Source organism: Cynocephalus volans, chromosome X, assembly GCF_027409185.1.
Source record: "Cynocephalus volans isolate mCynVol1 chromosome X, mCynVol1.pri, whole genome shotgun sequence".
In the NCBI taxonomy this organism is placed as follows: Eukaryota; Metazoa; Chordata; class Mammalia; order Dermoptera; family Cynocephalidae; genus Cynocephalus; species Cynocephalus volans.
The window spans coordinates 10,563,203-10,581,811 of record NC_084478.1 but is presented as its reverse complement, the minus strand read 5'-3'; the positions used below and the strand labels follow the sequence as shown (position 1 = coordinate 10,581,811).

Sequence of the window (18,609 nt, the reverse complement as noted above, 5' to 3'; positions counted from 1 at the left end):
CTTTGCTATCATAAGAGTTATTTTCTGAGTAACAGTCTTTTTTCTTTCTCTCTCTCTGCACACTCCAATATGTGTGAATTTTTCTTACTTCCTTCCATTCCCTTCTCGTCCCTTCCATCCTCTCCCCTCCCCTTCCCCTCTCTTCCTCCCTTCCTATCTATCATCTATCTTTATGTGTCATGTTTATCTTCTATCATATCTATCTAGCTTCCTCACTATCATATCTGTTGTCTATCTGTCTGTCTGTCTGTCTGTCTATCTATCTATCTATATCTCTGTCTGTCCATCTATCTATCTGTTTTCTGTACAAAGCAAAAAAAGGCAGCTTTAGATTTGAATTAGGATCAGACACCAAGCATCATTTAATTCTCACGTAGGTATCATAATCCGGTCTTCGGTGTGGTTAGGACTCCCAGATTTCGTTGAGAACATCTCCGATGTGAACGGAACAGACATCTGGCCTGCCACTTTCTGCGTGGGGAGTGCAGTAGGTGCGCCCACCTTTGTTCCCCTCTCCTCCCTACCTGCGTTCCTGTCACACTGCTGTCCTCAAAGGGCAGCCCCAGCAGCCCCTGGGCATCTGCTAGAAATGCAAAGGCTCAGGCCATGCCCCAGACCTACTGATCAGGAACTCTGGCTGGAGCCCACCCAGGTCTGTGTTTTAATAAACCCTCCAGGGGATGCTGATGCACACGCAAGTGTGGCTTCTCCACCCTCAGCCCTGGAAGCACAAGTGTGCGCCCTTACCCTACTTACCCTAAACGGAGCCACAAGCACACAAAAACATTATCAATTAAGTGAAGGAAATATATTGAAATATATATAATGGTAACATATAAACATTTTATGTTTAACTTACATCACACAAACATTTTATATTCAAACATATTATGTTACATATAATAATAACATATACTAAACATATTCATGGTTTATAAACCATGAAATAAATAAATATGTATAATACACATGCACACGTTATGCTCTGTTCACCAAGTGGTTGCTCAAGGGAGTGATGTAAAGCTTACCCAGGTGGTGCTGATTCTCTGTCCTGTAGCAGAATTGCCCGCTTCCTTCCTTCCCTTCCATGGCCTCCTGATGAAGCATCTGTCTCAGCCCACAACGGCAAGGCTTAGTGATCTTCCAACACCCTGAGCCCCCTTCCATCCCCTTCTACTTGGAAGGACTTTCTGAGCCTTTTCTGCCTGTACTCATTCATTCCCAGAGAAAAAGCTTCTACTTCCGAGCCCCTAGAACCCTCATGCCAGTTTAAACTGCACTTCTTGGAGCCTTGTCTACTGTGCCTGCAAGTGTGCCAGAAAGTGGGTTTGTCAGTCAGGTCCAGCTGAGCAGACAGAGGACAGAGGCCACAGCCGGCCCTCAGTTCCAGAGACCGCGTCTACATGTGTGCCAGGAGCATTCCTGTGTTGCCTGTCATCTCACGGATGGGCTGGACATCTCATGCCTGTCTGCGGGAGCTTTGATGCTGGGCTCTTCCTGCTTGCAGATGTGGATCCAGCTGTTGTACAGCTCCTGCTTCTGGTGGCTGTTCTGCTACGCAGTGGATGCCTACCTGGTGATATGGAGATCGGCAGGACTGAGGAATGTGCTGCCCAAATGAGCAGGGATTTCTGCCCTAGTTCCATCTCATGAGGGAAGTGTGGAGCTACCACCGAGCATTTGCAAGTGTTTTGCAGTAAGGCAGGTGCCCTCAGTCAAACTATCATCTGGCCCCTCCACCCAGAAACATCTATGACAGCTCATTTGTGTCAGAGGCCAAAGGCAGATTCAAAATATTGAGGAGTTCAAAACCTAGAAAATAAGTAATTCAGGAAATTAAATATTTGGAACTGAAGAAATACTATAAAAGGATTGGTGCGAATATAAGCAATTTTTGATTGTATAGAAAGGTCAGAGGAAAAACATTCTTCTGAGAATATATTGACACTTTATGCTAAACACGGAATTGAGACCCTGGAGTTGCAGGTGGCTGTCTGGAGGGGATCACACAGTGGTTAGTAAGTTGGGCACTGGTGGCTTTGAACTCATGCCCAAGTGCTCGGTAGCTGTGTGACTGTTGGCAAATTGCTTAACCTCTCTGGACTTCTGTTTTCTCAGCTGTTAAACGGTACCCACCTCATAAGACCACTGGCAGGAGCAAGTAAACGCAGTGAAATGTGTACATGGACAGTGCCTGGCACGTAGTAGGCTCTCCGTAGGTGTCGCTGTTACTGTAGCTGGGATGTGAATGTGTGTTGAGGAAAGAGCAACACACAAGAGAACTTGTGTGACAGACGAGCTGGACGCAGAAGGGCAGGGCGAGCATCCAGGTCTTCTGGCTCCAAGTCCAGGAAGCATTTGTCCCCCACCAAGTTCATGGTCTGCTTGAATCAGGTCCCCTTTGGATGGAGCCCCTGCGTGCTTTCTATCAACAATTTTATAAAGTTCACACGTTAAAAAGTGTAAAATCCAGCAGTTTTTAGTATATTCACACTGTTATGCAACCATCACCATCATTTAATTTTATGATGTTCTAAACATCCCCAGAAGAATCACTGTGCCAGTTACCAGTCACTCACCATTCTACCATCCTTCCAGCCTCTGGCAACCCCAAATCTACTTTCTGTCTCCACGGATTTGCGTGTTCTGGACATTTCCTTTAAATGGAATCATAAAATATGTGACCTTGTGTGTGTGGCTTTTTAAACAGCATAATATTTTCAAGGTTTATCCATGTTGTAGCAAGTGTCAGTACTTTATTCCTACTATGATCTGAATATTTGTGTCCCCCCAAATTTGTATGTTGAAATGGTGTTAGGAGGTAGGGCTTTTGGGGAGGTGATTAGATCAGGAAGGTGGAGTCCTTGTGAATGTGGTTAGTGCTTTTATAAACGAGACCCCAGAGAGTAGTCTTGTCCCTTCCAGTGTGTGAGGAGACAGAAAGTGTCATCTGTGATCCAGAAGGGGGCCCTCACCAGACACTGAATCTGCCAGCACCTTGATCTTGTACCTCCAGCCTCCAGAACTGTGATAAATATAACATCTGTTGTTTATAAGCCACCCAGTTTGTGGTATTTTGTTCCAGCAGCCCAAATAGGCTAAGACAATTCCTTTTTATTGCTGAATAACATTCCGGTGTATGAATATGCTATATTTTGTTTTTTCATTTATCAGTTGATGAGCATTTAGGGTGTTTCCATTGTGCTTAATATTAGGAATAATGCTTCAATGAACATTTGTATACTAGTGTTTGTGTGAACATGTTTTCATCATATACTCCTGGGTATACACCTGGGAGTGGAGTTGCTGAACCACATGGTAACTCTAGGTATAATCTTGTAAGAAACTGCTAAACTGCCTTCCAAAGTGACTGCACCATGTTGCCAGCAGTGTATGAGAGTTCCAGTTTCTCCCCAGCCTTGCTAACACTTCTTATCTGTTCATTTGTTTTAATTTTAGCTGTCCTAGAGTGTGTGAGGTGATAACTCGTTGTGGTTTTGATTTCAGCATGTGGCTAATAACGTTGATCATCTTTTTGTGTGCTTGCTGGCCATTTGCATACCTTCTTGTAGAAATGTCTATTCAACTGCTTTGCCCATTTTTAAATTGGATTATTTGTCTTTTTATTGTGGAGTTGTAAGAGTCCATTATACATTCTAGATACAAGTACCTTATTAGATATGTGATCTGCAAAGTTTTTCTCCCATTCTGTGTGTTGTTTTTCCACTTACTTCGTGGTATCTTTTGAAGCACAAGAGCTTTTCATTTTCATGAAGTCCAATTTAAAATTGTTTTTATTTGGTTTATTATGCTCTTGCGGTCGTATTTAAGAAACCATTGCCTAACCCAAGGTCACAAAGATTTATACCTATGTTTTCTTATGGTTCAAACACTTCCATTCAGTCTGCATTAGTCCATTTCTGCTGCTTATAACAAAATACACAGAACTGGGCAATTTATAAAGAACACGAAATTTATTGCTTACAGTTTCTGAGCCTGGGACATCCAAAGTCCAGGGAACACATCTGGTGAGGATCTTGGTGGTGACTTCAGTGACGTGGGTATCACATTGTGAAATAGCAGAGCAGAGAGAACAAGAGACCAACTTCCTCATTCTCTCTCCTTTTAAAGCCCTCAGAACCACGCCTCTGACCACCATTACTAATCCATTCACTACTGCACGGTCCTACAATCTAATCACCTCTTCAAGGCCCCACCTTACAATTACCATAATAGGACTTCCTACTGCTTAACGGTCACAGTGGGGGCCAAGTTTCTAATACATGAAACTTGGGGGACACATTTCAAGCTTCAGTGAATTTTGGGGGAACATAATTCAATGCACTACCAAGTCTATTTAGGTCCATTTTGAGTTAATTTTTGTGTACAAGTGAGGAATGGGTCCATCTTTATTGTTTTGCATATGGGTATCGCTTTGTTCCAGCACCACTTGTTGGATAAATTCACTTTTAAAACAAATATCAGTAAACAAATAGAGATTATATGCAGATTGTAGAATATATTGGGTAGTCTAGATAGATCCCTCTTCTAAAACCATTGATGTCCCTTAAATGTGTCACATCATCATTATCTTTGATCTCTCTGGCCTGTGGTTTAGTACCTACTTCATTTTTTATGCTTTTTCCTTTTTTTTTTTTTTAACTTATCTACCAAACTCTTACACATCTGTATGGAACACAGATATGCCTGGCTGTGAAAATCCTCCAGAGAAGATGGTCAAAGCCAAAGGCAGCCAACCAGGTGGATCAGTGAGGATTCTTTTTGGCTGCATAAAATACATAAAATAATAGTGTCTTAAACATGATAGAACTTCTCTTTCATGCTAAAGGAGCCCAGAGGTGGGCAATCCAGGGTTCTTCTGATGGACATCAGAAACTCAGGCTTCTTTTACCACCCTGCTCCACCAGCCTATTGTTTGACTTCCATCCTCAAGGTGTCATGGCCCAGTATAGCTGCTGGTGCCCCACCCATCACACCTGCATTCCAAGCAGCAAGAAGGAGGAAGAGGGTGATACAGAAGGGCCCATTTCCCCTGAGCCAGTTTTAAGCAGCATCTCTGGAAGTTTCACACAACGCTACTTACATATTCTTGGCCAGAATTTAGTTTCGTGGTGCTATGATCTGAATGTCCCCTCCAAAGTTCATGTGGAACTTAATCCTCAATATGGCATTTGAGAGGTGGGGCCTTTAAAAGGTGATTGGATTGTGAGGACTGTGCCCACATGCCTGGGTTCATTCATTCATGGAGTAATGGGTTAATAGTTTAATGGGTTGTCAGGAAGTAGACTGGGGGCTTCATAAGGAGAGTGAGTGAGCATGTTAGATGCGCTCTTGCCATGTGATTTCCTGCATTGCCATGGACTCTGTAGAGAGTTCCCACCCAGGAGAAGGTCCTCACCAGATATGCCCCCTGGACTTGGACTTCTCAGCCTCCAAACTGTAAGAAATACATTTCATTTCTTTATAAATTACCCAGTTTCAGGTATTTTGTTCTCAGCAACAGAAAACAGAGTAGTACACGTGGTCACACTTAGCTGCTGGAAGAGGTAGGAAGCATAGTCTGCTAGCCAAGCATGTCACTGCTCTGTGTGACAAGTTAGTAAAGATAAAGGAGAGAATGGCTTTGGGTAGGCAACTAGCAGCATGGGAAGGCCTTGTTCCTGCAGCTTATGCAATGGTGTGTCTCCAACCATTCCCTCAATCAGATTTGGAGGGATCAGAGCAACGACAAAACTAGAGGTCTCATAGACCACCAGTTATGGAGATAAGAAGAGCCTTGGAGTGCTGGCAGCAGCTGGAAGAAGTGCATTACTCCTGTTGTCATAGGAGGATGTATTACTTCACCCTCACCCATGGTGGGGATGCAAGGGAGATGGGGCCAGATGGGACAGGGTGGGCACTGTCTGTACCCAGAGGACAGACGAGCCCTGAGAGACCAGGAGAGGCAATCAGGAAGCCCTCCTCACACCCAGGAGAGTGTTTGCAAATACATTTTGCAGCTCAGTGTTCAGGTAGGCAGGATGCTGGGTGCCAGAGACTAAAGGATACTGGGCAGAGCCTCGCTTCTCAGGACCCACCATCATTCAGAAGGTGCACATTCAAGGTGAGACATCCAGACATCTTGCCTCCAAGGGGCAAGAGCAAGGGCAGGTTTCCAGTACTAGGATGACTGTCTGTTGCGAGTGACGTAGGCTCTCCCATCAAAGAGGAACACGCTACACAGCAGAGAAAGAAGACAGCTGCTCAGTGGCTGTGGAGACCAAGTCCTCACCCCTACCTGGTGGAAGTTGTACTTCCTGGAGCCTGGGTGTGGGGTCTCCAAGAGGATCCCCCTGGATGGTTTGAGCCACAGCTGACAGTGTGGGATCAGAAGCCTCCGTAGCTTCTCTGTAGGAGCCAGCTTGCCTGGGGTGGGGTTCATTCTGCAGGTGGCTGTTGAGAGACCGCAGCTGGTGGGGACGGTAATGTCCTGCTGTATTCCGGGGTACGGGCTGCAATATGTAGTTATGTCTGGATTAAACTCCACACTGTCTTCTAGATCCTTTCAGTACTTAGCTATTTTCTTTGGCACAGGAGTATTTGTTCTTGTAATCCAAATCTTAACAAATGTCATTAAGGCAGATATAAAATAAAAATATAAACTGCTACTCTGGTTTCAGGTTGTGGGATATACAGGTGTTAAACAATAACAGAAGGTGCTTGGGATCTTTGAAAAGTGACTTGAATTGAAGTCACTCCTTGCTCTAAGAAAATGACAGTGTGAGAATAGAGAGGGTCTAGGGAAGACTTTCACTCACTTGGACGTGGAAGCTGTCCAGGGGTTGGACTAAGGAACTGTGGTCTTCAGCTGGGGCCTGGATGCTTGGAGCTGGGTTGGAGCTCAGACTCTCACCCCTTGGGCATTTCAGATGCCTCAGTTATTATTTATTTATTTTCACAGGTTTCCAATGTGTTTTTATTATTAGTTAAGTCATGCTTCAGGGTCCCAGGGTAGGTCTCCCTTTACCACACCCCAGGAGAAGGACAGAAGACAGAGGAGAGGTGAGGTGCAGCCAGATCAGATCTTCTCAGGAAATGTGCCTTCAGCCCAATAGTCATCCCAAGCTGAGACTCAGGCTATCAGGTAGAGGGACATGTACACACAGTGTTACCACTCACACACAGAAACATTGCTTTTTAGTGGTCATTGCCTTCTTGCAGCGGTGGAAGTCCAGGTAGTTCTGGTCTGGTTCTGGATGGGGAAGTGGCTGTCAGAAGGAGCAATCTTGTAATTCTTGATTTTGGTCTTGATGTCTTCTGCCATGGTGCTGACTCCTCAAGATGCTCTTGAAGCACTTGAAGCTCAGTGCTGGATGCCTAAGTTATTGGTGTGGCTACCGCTGCATAACTGGGCCGCACCTGACCCTTATCCTGCATGCCTGTTTGGGGGCAGGGAACCATTGACCGGGTTGTGGTGAGCTCCAGCCCCAGACTTCCCTGGCCTCACGCCTGCCCGCTGTCCCACCTCAGCCCACAATTGTCGTGCAGCCCAAGGGTAGGGTCTGGAATGAGAGACTGTGCACTCTTAGTGCTCCAGCCCTTTGCTGAAAGCCACTCCACTGGGTATCTGCGCCTCCTGGGCAGGACCCCGCATTGCTCAGACACACCCGACATGCTCCCAGCCCCAGGAAGGCCACGGAAGGGCTCCTCCTGGCACTGCTTCCAATGTGGGAGGCAAAATATGTTGGAGTCGGTCCCTTATGGCCGCCCAGACAGCTTGCTACAAAATATTTCACCTTTTGAAGCTCATTCCCCTGTGTGCAATTCCGTGTCTCTTCCCTCTCATCTCATTACAAAAGGGCATCCGATCCCACTCAGATCTGACTGCTCCCTTTGTCTACACAGCTTATCTTTCTGAGTTAAAATCCCAATGAGATGGGGGTGACGCTACTTTCCAGGAGTCTGCTGGAATTAGGAATGATGGCCGGCACATCTGATGGAGCCCTAGCACCCTGGCGTCCCATCAGACAGAAGAGGCAAAGCGAAGGCAGTACTGGACCAGTCAGTCAGCTCTGCCTGTGCTACGCTCCCTCTTCCCAGCTGCTTGTGCAAGGCGGTGCCTCAGATCCTGTGGGGAAACAGGGTGGGGTGTACTGGATCACAAAGAGGAGTGATACGGACTGTCCAGGAATGTTAACTATGCAGGGAATGGGGACTGGGGAGGTGGGGAAGGAAGAAAGGGAACCCCTGCTCTCGTGGATGATCTAATAACCACCGGTCTCTCGAGTCTGGACTCCTTCCTGTTTGGACTGAGCATTCAGATGGTTGCACTTGCATGTTAGGTAGAGGTGGCTTTGGGAAGGAGTGGGGATAGGAGCTCCTTACTTATCAGGTGAAGCCAGCACTGATGTGGCCTTAGGTCTCCCTGGGGGATGCAGGGCCCAAGGACAGGGCCGCTGGTTCATGTCCTTCTTCTGGGAAGCCCCAGATTTAGGGCAAGTTTAGCTCCAGACCCAACTGGATTCACTTCCATGTCGGAGATTCAGGCGGTAAACAGAGACCAGACAAAACCAAGAATCTTCCCTTTTCTTCCCTTTCTGTCATCTCCCCCAAAACTTGGAGTCACAGCCACTGGCTGATTTCTTCCCAAAGCTTCCTCCCCACTTTCTTACTGAATTTTTCTTCAGATTCTGTTTTGTTTTGTTTTTTTGGTGGTTGGCAGGTACAGGCATCTGAACCCTTGACCTTGGTGTTACAAGGCTGTGCTCAAACCAACTGAGCCAGCCACCCAGCCTTCATATTCTGTTTTTTGTAAACTTTAAAACTGTTCTTTATTGCAGTACTTTTTTTGAAAAAATGATGAGTCTTCCAGTGCATTCTCAATATACTTAGACAAAAGCCAACACCATCCTGTGACCCACAGGGACCTCACCACAAGTCCTCCCTCTATCCTCCTTCATTCATTCTCCCTGCTCCAGCCACACCATGCTCCCAGCTTCTAGAACCTGCCCCCATTCCTTGGCTGTGGCCTCTTCCTCTGTCTTCGAAGCCAGCAATGCTGGGTCAAGTCTTCACACTTCCATTCTCTCTCGTTCTGTGCAGTTGGTAAAGCCTCTCTGCTTTTGTGGACTCATCAGTTGACATTGGGCCCACATGAATAATCCAGGTTGATCTCTCCATCTCAGAAATCCTTAACTTCATCACATCTGCAAAGTCTCTTTTGCCATGTAAGAGAACATATTCACAGGCTCCGGAGATGAGGACATGGACGTCTTTGGGGGCCCTTACTGGGGCTATCCGAAGTGTTTGGCCACTTTCACTTATAAACATCAGCTCACCTCTTAGATTAATCACAGCTCTGAACTTGATTTCATGTAAAATCTTCTTCACCTAAGCCAGGGCTTCTGTGGCTGCCCCCTCCCCAGCCAGAGGGGCAAGGACATTGCTTCTTATATGTCACCCTCTCAAGATTGTCACCCCATGAGGGCAGGGCTTTGTGTTGCTCTTAGTGTTTCCAGTGCCTACAGCCGGCAGAAACTTTGCTCAATAAACACTCAGCCAGTGGACATTGAGTGAGATTCATCACTCTGACACAACTCTATGTTATTCTTTTGATTGAGATATAATTCATATACCATAACATTCACCCTTTAGAATGGAAGATTCAGTGGTGTCTATTGCATTCACAAAATATATTTACGAGTGTAACTACTAACCCTAGAACATTTCCACAACCCCAGAACCCATTACCAGTCACTCTCCATCCCCCCATACCCTATCCCCTGGCAACCACTAATCTACTTTCTGTGTCTATGCATTTGCCTCTTCTGGACATTTCATATAAATGGAATCATGTGATATGTGGTTTTCTGCATCTGGCTTCTTTCACTCAGCATGATGTTTTGAGGTCCATTCACATTGTTGCGTGTGTCAATGCTTCATTCCTTTGAACTCAGCATTACCTTTGCACATACCTGAAGGCTGTGCGTATAGGTTAAGAGTGTAGGAAGACTCTCCTATCATTGGCCCCTCTTCTCTAAATAATGTGCAGCCAAATGAAGTTCCTAGAGTGACCATACTGATGGTCCAGCAAATATTTCCAACCTTCCTGTGCACAAGATGACCCCATTGCTGGGGTCTCCTTAACTGTCTTCAAACTTCCTGTCTTCCTCCCTGTCCTGGAACTTCCTGTTCTAATACTTCCTGTCCTCACAATTCCTGTCCTCGAACTTCCTGTCCTTGAACTTCCTGTCGTACTTCCTCTCCTCCAACTGATCTCACACTTAATGTCTGCAAACTCCCAGTCCTCAAACTTCGTGTCCCCACACTTTCTGTCCTTGAACTTACTGTCTTATACTTCCTGTCCTCCAACTGTCCTTACACTTCCTGTCCTTGAACTTCCTGTCTCATACTTCCTGTCTTCGAACTTCCTGTCCTTGAACTTCCTATCTCATATTTCTGGTAGTCCAACTGTCCTCACACTAACTGTCCTTGAACTTCCTGTCCTCAAACTGTCCTCACATTTCCTGTCTTTGCACTTCCTGTCTCATACTTCCTGTCCTCAAACTTCCTGTCCTCACACTCCCTGTCCTCCTACATTCTGTCCTCAAATTTCCTGTCCTTACTGTCCTCAAACTCAATGGCCAGCCTCATATCATAAGTAATAGAAAGCAGTGGGGACCTGTTAGTCCGTTTTTGTGTGGCTATAACAGAATACCCAAGACTGGGTGATTTATAAAGAACTGGGCTTTATTTGGCTTATGATTCTGGGACAGCTGCATCTGACACGGGCCTCAGGCTCCTTCTACTCATGGCTGAAAGTAGCAGGCAGCTGGTGTGTACAAGCAGATCACATGGCAAGAGGAAGCAAGAGAGAGAGAGAGAGAGGAGGTGCCAGGGTCTTTTTAAGCAACGAGGTTTCATGGGAACTAATAGAATGAGAACTCACGCATTAATCCCCCCTGCCCCAGGGAGAGCATTAATCCATTCATGAGGGATCCACCCCATGACTCAAACAGCTCCCAACACTGCCACATTGGGGTCAGATTTCCATGTGAGTTTTGGTGGGGGCAAGACATCCAAACTATCATTCTGCCCCTGGCCCCCCAAAACTCATGTCACTGTCACATACAAATACAATTATTCCATCCCAGCAGTCCCAAAATCTTAGCTTGTTCCAGCACCAACTTCAAAGTCCAAAGTCTCATCTGAGACCAAAGGCAAAACTTCCAGCCACGAACCTGTAAAAATCAAAACCAAATTCATCTACTTCCAAGATACAATAGTGGAACAGACACTGGCTACACATTCCCATTTCAAAAGGGAGGAGTAGACCAGAAGAAAGGAGAAACAGGCCCCAAACAAGCCCAAAGCACATCAGGATAGACATTAAGTCTTAAAGCTCCAAAATAATCTTCTTTGACTCCAAGTCCTGCATCTTGGGCACAATGGAGCATCTGGGCCCCCAAAGCACTGGGCAGCCACACTCCCAGTGCTGTGCAAGGCATAGCCCATTGAGCTGCACTGGTGCCTGCAGCTTTTCCAGGTGGGCGTTCCATGTTGCCAGTGGCCCTACAGCTCTGGGGTCCTGGTGGCAGCCCTGCTGTGTTGGCTCTCCTAGACATTTCTCTGTTGGGGAGGTCTCTGTGGGAGCTCCGATCCCACTTTCCTGCTTGGCATTGCTCTAGTAGATGGCTTCTGCAGTGGCTCCACATGTGTGGCAGGTATCTGCCTGGGCCCCCAGGCTTTTCTGTACATAATCTGAAATTGGAGTGGAGGCTGCCATACCTCCATAGTTCTCATGTTCTGCCAGCCTGAAGACTTAACATGATGTGGATGCCACCAAGTGTACTAGTCAGGGATCTCCAGAGAGACAGAATCAATAGAAAACATTATAATTATATGAGAGGGATTTATTAGGAGAATTAGCTCACGTGGATATGAAGAAAAGTCCCACGATGGGCTGTCTATAAGCTACATTCCAGTAGCGTGGCTCACTCCAAGTTCAAAGGCCTCAAAACCAGGGAAGCTGATGGTAGTCGTGGTGTAAGTCCTGGATCCCTAAAGCTGAAGAGTCTCAAGCTCTAATGTCCACAGACAGGAGAGAAGAGTTTATCCCAGCTCCAGCAGATCAAGAGAGCTTCACCTCTTTCCTCTGTCTTTTGTTCTCTCTGGGTCCCCAGCAGATTGGATGGTTCCCACCCACACTGAGGGTGGGTCTTTCCCACCCGGCCCACTCAGACTCTCATACTAATCTCTGCTGGAAACACCCTCATGGACGCACCTGAAAAGATAGTTTTACCAGGTTTCTCAGCATTCCTTCATCTAACCAAGTTGGCACCTAGAATTAACCTTCACAAAATGGTTTCCAGCTTCTGTTCTCCAGAGGTGTTACACAAACCACACTTGGGGCTGCTTGAGGCAGGGATGCTCCAGCTGGAGCAGCTGGGATGCAGGGAGTGGGTTCCTGATGGAAGTGGTGCCCCAGGTCTGTTCTCTGGGACACCTTGGGCCTCCTATGCCTCAGAGGCCTGTGGTTGGAGAGGTGCCCTTCCAGATTTCTGAAATGTCATCATTGCTTTTCTCCCATTGCCTTGCCTGTTAGCACCTGGCTGCCTCACCGCCAAGCTAATGTCCTTAGCAACCAGTCTATCTGCTTCACCCTTGCGTTTTTCTCCTGCTCTCTGCTTCTCTACCACATGTCCAGGCTGCAAATTTTCTAAATCTTTATGCTCTGCTTCTCTTTTAAGTTCTGGCTTTACATCATGCCTTTTCTGCCATAACTGCTGAGTTATGGTTATTGCAAGTACCATGCAGCTTCCTGAATGCATTGCTGCTTAGAAATTTTTTCTGCCAAACATTCTGGTTCACAGCTCTTAAGTCTCACCTTCCACAAAGTCCTAGAGCATGAACACAATGCAGCCAAGTTCCTTACTATGGTGTAGCAAAGGTGGTATTTTGTCCAATTCCCAATAAGTTCCTCTTTTGTACCTGAGACCTCATCATCAGCATGATTTTTACTGTCCACATTTCTATCAACATTCTGGTCACAACCATTTAAACAATCCCTAAAATGTTCCAAACTTTCCCTCATCTTCTTGTCTTCTTTTAGGTCCTCCAATCTCCTCCAACCTTTGCCCATTGCCCAGTTCCAAAGGCGCTTCCACATTTTTAGCTATAGGTATAGCAACACCCCACTCCTTGGTACCAATTTTCTGCATTAGTCCATTATTGTGTTGCTGTAACAGAATACCTGAGACTGGGTAATTTATAAAGAACAGAAGTTTATTTGGTTTACAGTTCTGGGACAGCTTCATGGCCTTATGTCCACTGGCCCTGACTATAGTGGCACAGGCAGGCCATTGAGAGTTTTATCTTTCCTGTGACTAAGAGCAACCCAAGGCTCTGAGAAGAGGGTTCGGCCCAGATCATGCTGCTAGTAATCACCAGGTGTTTTGGCCTCAGGGCATATTCCTGGGATTAGGCTAGCAGGCTGTGGATAAGAGGGAGGCTGAGTGGGCTTGGAGGGTTGAGAGGAGCAAGGCACAGGTACCAGGCCTGTGAGATATTGTCTTAGCTAATTTGGGCTGCTCTAACAAAGTACCACAGGCTGGGTGGATAAATAATAGACATTTATTGCTCACAGTTCTGGAGGCTAGATGTTTAAGATCAAGGTGCCAGAAGATTTGGTGTCTGATAAGGGCACACTTCCTGGTTCACAGATGGTGCCTTCTCACTGTGTCCTCACATGGTGGAAGGGATGAGGGAGCTCTCTGGGTTCTCTTTTATAAGGGCATTAATCTCATTCATGAGGGCTCCACCCTCATGACCTCATTTCCACCCAAAGCCCCACCTCCTAACACCATCACCTTGGGGTTAGAATTTCAACATAGGAATTTATGTGTGGGAGGGGACACAAACATTCAGTATATAGTAGATGGGAACTGAAAAATTTGTTCAGAGGGTACTAGAGATGGAATTGTCTATTCCATGGTTTTATTGAAAGTGGGTCCCATTTAGGTCAAGTCTCAAAATTAGCAGCCAGTCCCCTAGGCTGGCTAAAATCAAAAGTGGAAAATAGCAAGTGTTGACAAAGATATGGAGGAACTGGAATCTTTGTACATTGCTGGTGGGAATGTAAAACGGTACATTTGCTACAGGAAGTAGTTTGGTGGTTCCTCAAAAAGTTAAATGTAGAAATACCATCTGACCCAGCAACTCCACTCCTAGATGTAGACCCAAAAGAAAAGAAAGCAAGGACTCAGAGAAACACTTGCACATGCATGTTCATAGCAGCACCATTCGCAATAGCTAACAGGTGGAACTACATATCCATTGACGAATGAATGAATAAACAAAATATGATATAACCGTATAGCATATTATTATTCACCAATAAAAAGGAATGAAGTTCTGACACATTGTGTCACATGGATGAACCTTAAAAATATTATGCTAAGTGAAAGAAGCCAGACACAAAAGGCCACATACTGTATGATCCCATCTATATAAAATGTCCAGAATGGGCAAATTCACAGAGATGGAAAGTAACAGGAAGCAGCAGTTGCTAGGGGTTGGGGGTGGTGGGATGGGGAGTGACTGTTTAATGGTATGGGGTCTCCTTTTGGGGGGATGAAAATGCATTGGAACTAGGCAGAGGTGGTTGCATGATATTGCAAATGTACTAAGTGCCACTGAATTGTTCACATTCAAATAGGTAATTTTATGTTACATGCATTTCACCTTGATTGAAAAAAACCAAAAAACCACAATCCACAACCTCAGTAGCAACATAAGGACACTCTCTGTAGAAGGGTTTTGCTGTGTGTGTACTTCCCTGACCTTTCCAGGGCATGGAAGCAGTCTGGTGGTCTCACTGGGGACTTTTTTGTCCTCCTATGCTGTTGCTGCCTGCTTTTTTCCTCTCCAGCACCATCCTGCTGTACCACATCATGGCCTGGGGCCTGGCCACCCTACTCTGCCTGGAGGGAGCTGTCATGCTTTACTACCCTTCTGTGTCCAGGTAAGCCAGCACGCCTGGCAGCCCAGGTGTTCCAACCCCAGGCCCATTCTGTGTTCTGCAGGAAATGGACATGCCCTGAGCCACAGGGGTCACCTTGCAGGTCACGCCATTGTCTTGTGCCATGTGAGGCCACTCACAATCACGACCTGCAGGGCTCGCTGCAGGGCCTTGCACCCGTGATTTCCTTCCCGGCCTCTGCTTTTCTCGTTTGCGTGCTCACAGCAGGTATGCAAAGCTTTTGGTATATCCTCTCCGTATTGGTGAAGCTTCCTCATGCCCACTCTTTAATTTTTATTCTTCACACTTCCTCTGGAGGAGCAGGTGAGTTTAACATTTTAAGCAGGAGTTCAAGATGAGAAGCAAACGGGAGCTCTGGGAGGAGCTAATTCTGTGCCTCTGCTTCCTGCGCTTTCTCCCTTTTCTTCCATCCTGCACTCTTGGCTACCCTGAACACAGATGCAGGAAGATGTGGCCACTGAAACTGTTTCAGGCATTTCTCCAAGTTTAAAATCCCATCAATGCAACCATTTACAAGGCCTCAAGGCACCTGCAAGGACATATACTCTAACTTCCTATGGAAAACTGGAAAACAGGTGAGCAGTACCTGTGATTTTAGGGCTGTGTGGACTGGGATCAGCACAGCACAGCCCTCAGGATAAATTTGGCCCTTTGCCTGATTTTGTACATAAAGTTTTATTGGAACACAGCCCATTTTTTTATGTACTGTCTATGGCTGCTTTTGCACTACAACATCAGAGTAGAGTCGTTGTGACAGAGACTGTGGTATGACCCACAAAGCAGAGAATATTTACTATCTGTCCCTTTACAGAAAAAAATTGCTGGCCCACGGTGTAGATCATTTCTCCCCCTTCTTTTTCAATTTCTTTCAGCTACTCAGTTAGAGGTCTCCAAACTGGTTTTGCCTTATCAACGGTGAATACTCACAGGAGCTCCGTGTAGATCCATTCGTGCGCTCTCTTTCCTGGAGAACTTGAACAGGGCAGATACAGTGTCAGCAGCTGCTATAAGAGAACGCACTTAATTGGAAAGGGAGTTTCTGTCGCTTGCCCTCACCTGAGGGACCCTGGAGACCCCTGGCAAAGTGGAATCTGAGCCTAAGGGCGTGATTCCTGGGGGGCTCACAAGGTGCCCCGAGGTGCGGTCAGGTCTTCAGGAAGCATCTTAATCCAAAATCACCTCTTAGTATTCACATCTCCCAACCTAGAGCCTTTGGTGTCTTTCAAGCTCGCAGGCTCACTCTCATTTGCATGTACTTTCTGTCTTGGCAGTGGAGTCACTTCTCTTGCTCCTTGTCTTCCTTTCTCCCCTTGAGCCTTTCCAGACTGCATTGCAGCCTTCATAGCTGAAGATGAAAGTGCCTGTTAAAAAGGAGGTGGCAGCATGGAAATCCTTCCTATGGCAAGATGGGTATTGCATTTTTCCTGCCTGATTTTTCATATTTTCTGCCATTTTTTTCCTTTTGGTTTGAACGCTCCATGAATATTAAAAGTGCTTTTGTTTTTATCATTTCACCTTCTGTGGCCACAGGGGCTGGCTGTCATCTGCTTTTCTGCCTGCCCCTTTGGTTGGGCCTGCTCCATCTTCTCTCCCCTTTGCCTTGGTTCTCTTTGCCTCTGCACCATTTTTCTTCTCTCCTACATTATGCATTTCTTAGCTGATAGTTCCTACTTGGTAACATCCACTGTGTGGCTCCCCACACATCCTACGGTGACCGGCAATGCCTATGACTCATCAGTATAAAACCTTGTCCTTTTCCCTGAAAAGAATCACAGAAAAAATTGATATCCATAATCATGAGAACAAATTTCCTTTGAAATATGAAGCTCAGGTATTTTGAGTTGCTCAGGGAGAGGGACGAGATGTCATTCATGCTACTGGCTAATGTGTAGCATGTAGTAAGTGCTCAAAACCTAACTAGTTGAGTGCCTTTGTTTCTACTTGAATTTTGTGATTTTTTCCTTGAAGAGACCACATGTAGGGAATCCTCTACCCCAGAGTGTCTTTTCCTTAAATGCCTTACAGGTCCTCCCATTTATGAGACAGAAACATGATTGATTTCCTTATTCTCCTGCAAATTATTGCTTGTTCTCAGACATGAGGAATGAGTCAGATTTCCTTTTGGCAGGGTCAGAAGTAGATTTATGCATTTCCCTTTTCGCCCTCACCCTCTTATATCGGCTTCCAGATAAGTCTGCATGTTTTAGCCAAAGCTTTGCATTCAAGAAGAATGACTCAGTTTTCTTCCCTCAGGTGTGAAAGGGGTCTGGACCACACCATCCCCCACTATGTCACCACGTACTTGCCACTGCTCCTTGTCCTTGTGACCAACCCCATCCTGTTCCAAAAGACAGTGACGGCAGGTAAATAATAGGGAAGTTCTCCGGGTACATGGACACTGGGTAGGACCCCATGTCTGGGGCTCAGATAATGGCATGTCATCCTTCTGGAATTATCCAGGACAGTTGATCCCATTCATCATCCTCCAGAGGCATAAGCAGAATACAGTTGGATAAATTAAACAGGTTTAAGAAATGAAAATGAGCAAGCCTGTTTAGTCATGGACCACACACATTGTCTGTCAACGTTTGTTATCTCAAGGCCAGGACAAGTTGGCCTTTCATTTCTGTGCAGGGCTCATGCTGGGTCTGCCCTTGGCACGCCTTAGAGGCTCCCAGGAATGGCCTTAGGAAACTGTGGAGGTGAGGTAGTAGCAGAAGGGGAGAGAAGGGGTGGGGGGAAGGGATGCAGCAAAGACTGAGGAGTCTGGAGCCTGGTCAGTCCCATGATGCTCTTGGCTTGTGTCTTTTCTCAGATGGGCAGGAAACAGGAAATGAGCCAGATGCAATGGGAAGAACTGGATAAGAGGAGTATCGTGAGTCAGTAGAATGTTAGGGAAAGACCTCTGGGCTGGGACTGGGGATTTCCATTCCAGCCCCTACCACCTCTTCAAGGAAGGGTGACCTGGAGCAAGTGTCCAGCTTCCTCGGGCTGCTGTGGATCCCTCAAGGGCAGAATGGGCATAAGGAAGTTTGCCTTAACAGAAAGGTTGTTTGAGGATCAGCTGTTGATTTTAGAATTTTAAAACATTGTTTAAAGTACTCTACCACTAGGAGCAGGAAATTATTGCGGCTCTTTGGACCAGTCTTTTTATATCTACATTTAAATATGGTGTATTGAACACAGGAATTTTTTTACAAAATTAAGTAAAAAATAGTGATTTAAGTATATCAAACCAATGAAAATGACTCATAGAAAAAAGGACTGAAAAGAAATACAGTAAAACGTTAACATTGGTTGTCTCTGGATGGAGGGACCATGGGTCATTAATTCTTCTGTAAAGTTTTATACTTTCTAACTTGTCTATAAGGAGAAACTTAAAATAGTTAAGTATTTTAAAATAACAGGTGTGTATGATTTTATAATAGAGAAAAATAAACTTTTAAAAATATAGTCCCTGAACTAGTAAAATCCAAATAAAACTGGAAGCTTAGTTCAGATCACTGTTAATTTCTTATTTGTGACAAACGTACTGTGGTTGTGTAAATTGTTAACACTGGGGGGAAGCT

The 18,609-nt window shown here is 45.7% G+C and overlaps 2 pseudogenes; one reads left to right on the top strand and one right to left on the bottom strand.

The window, feature by feature from the left end:
* Window positions 1–18,609, top strand: part of LOC134367158 (G-protein coupled receptor 143-like) — a 31,477-nt pseudogene that overhangs the window by 9,715 nt on the left and 3,153 nt on the right.
* LOC134367757 (cytochrome c oxidase subunit 6B1-like) lies at window positions 7,079–7,324 on the bottom strand (annotated as a pseudogene).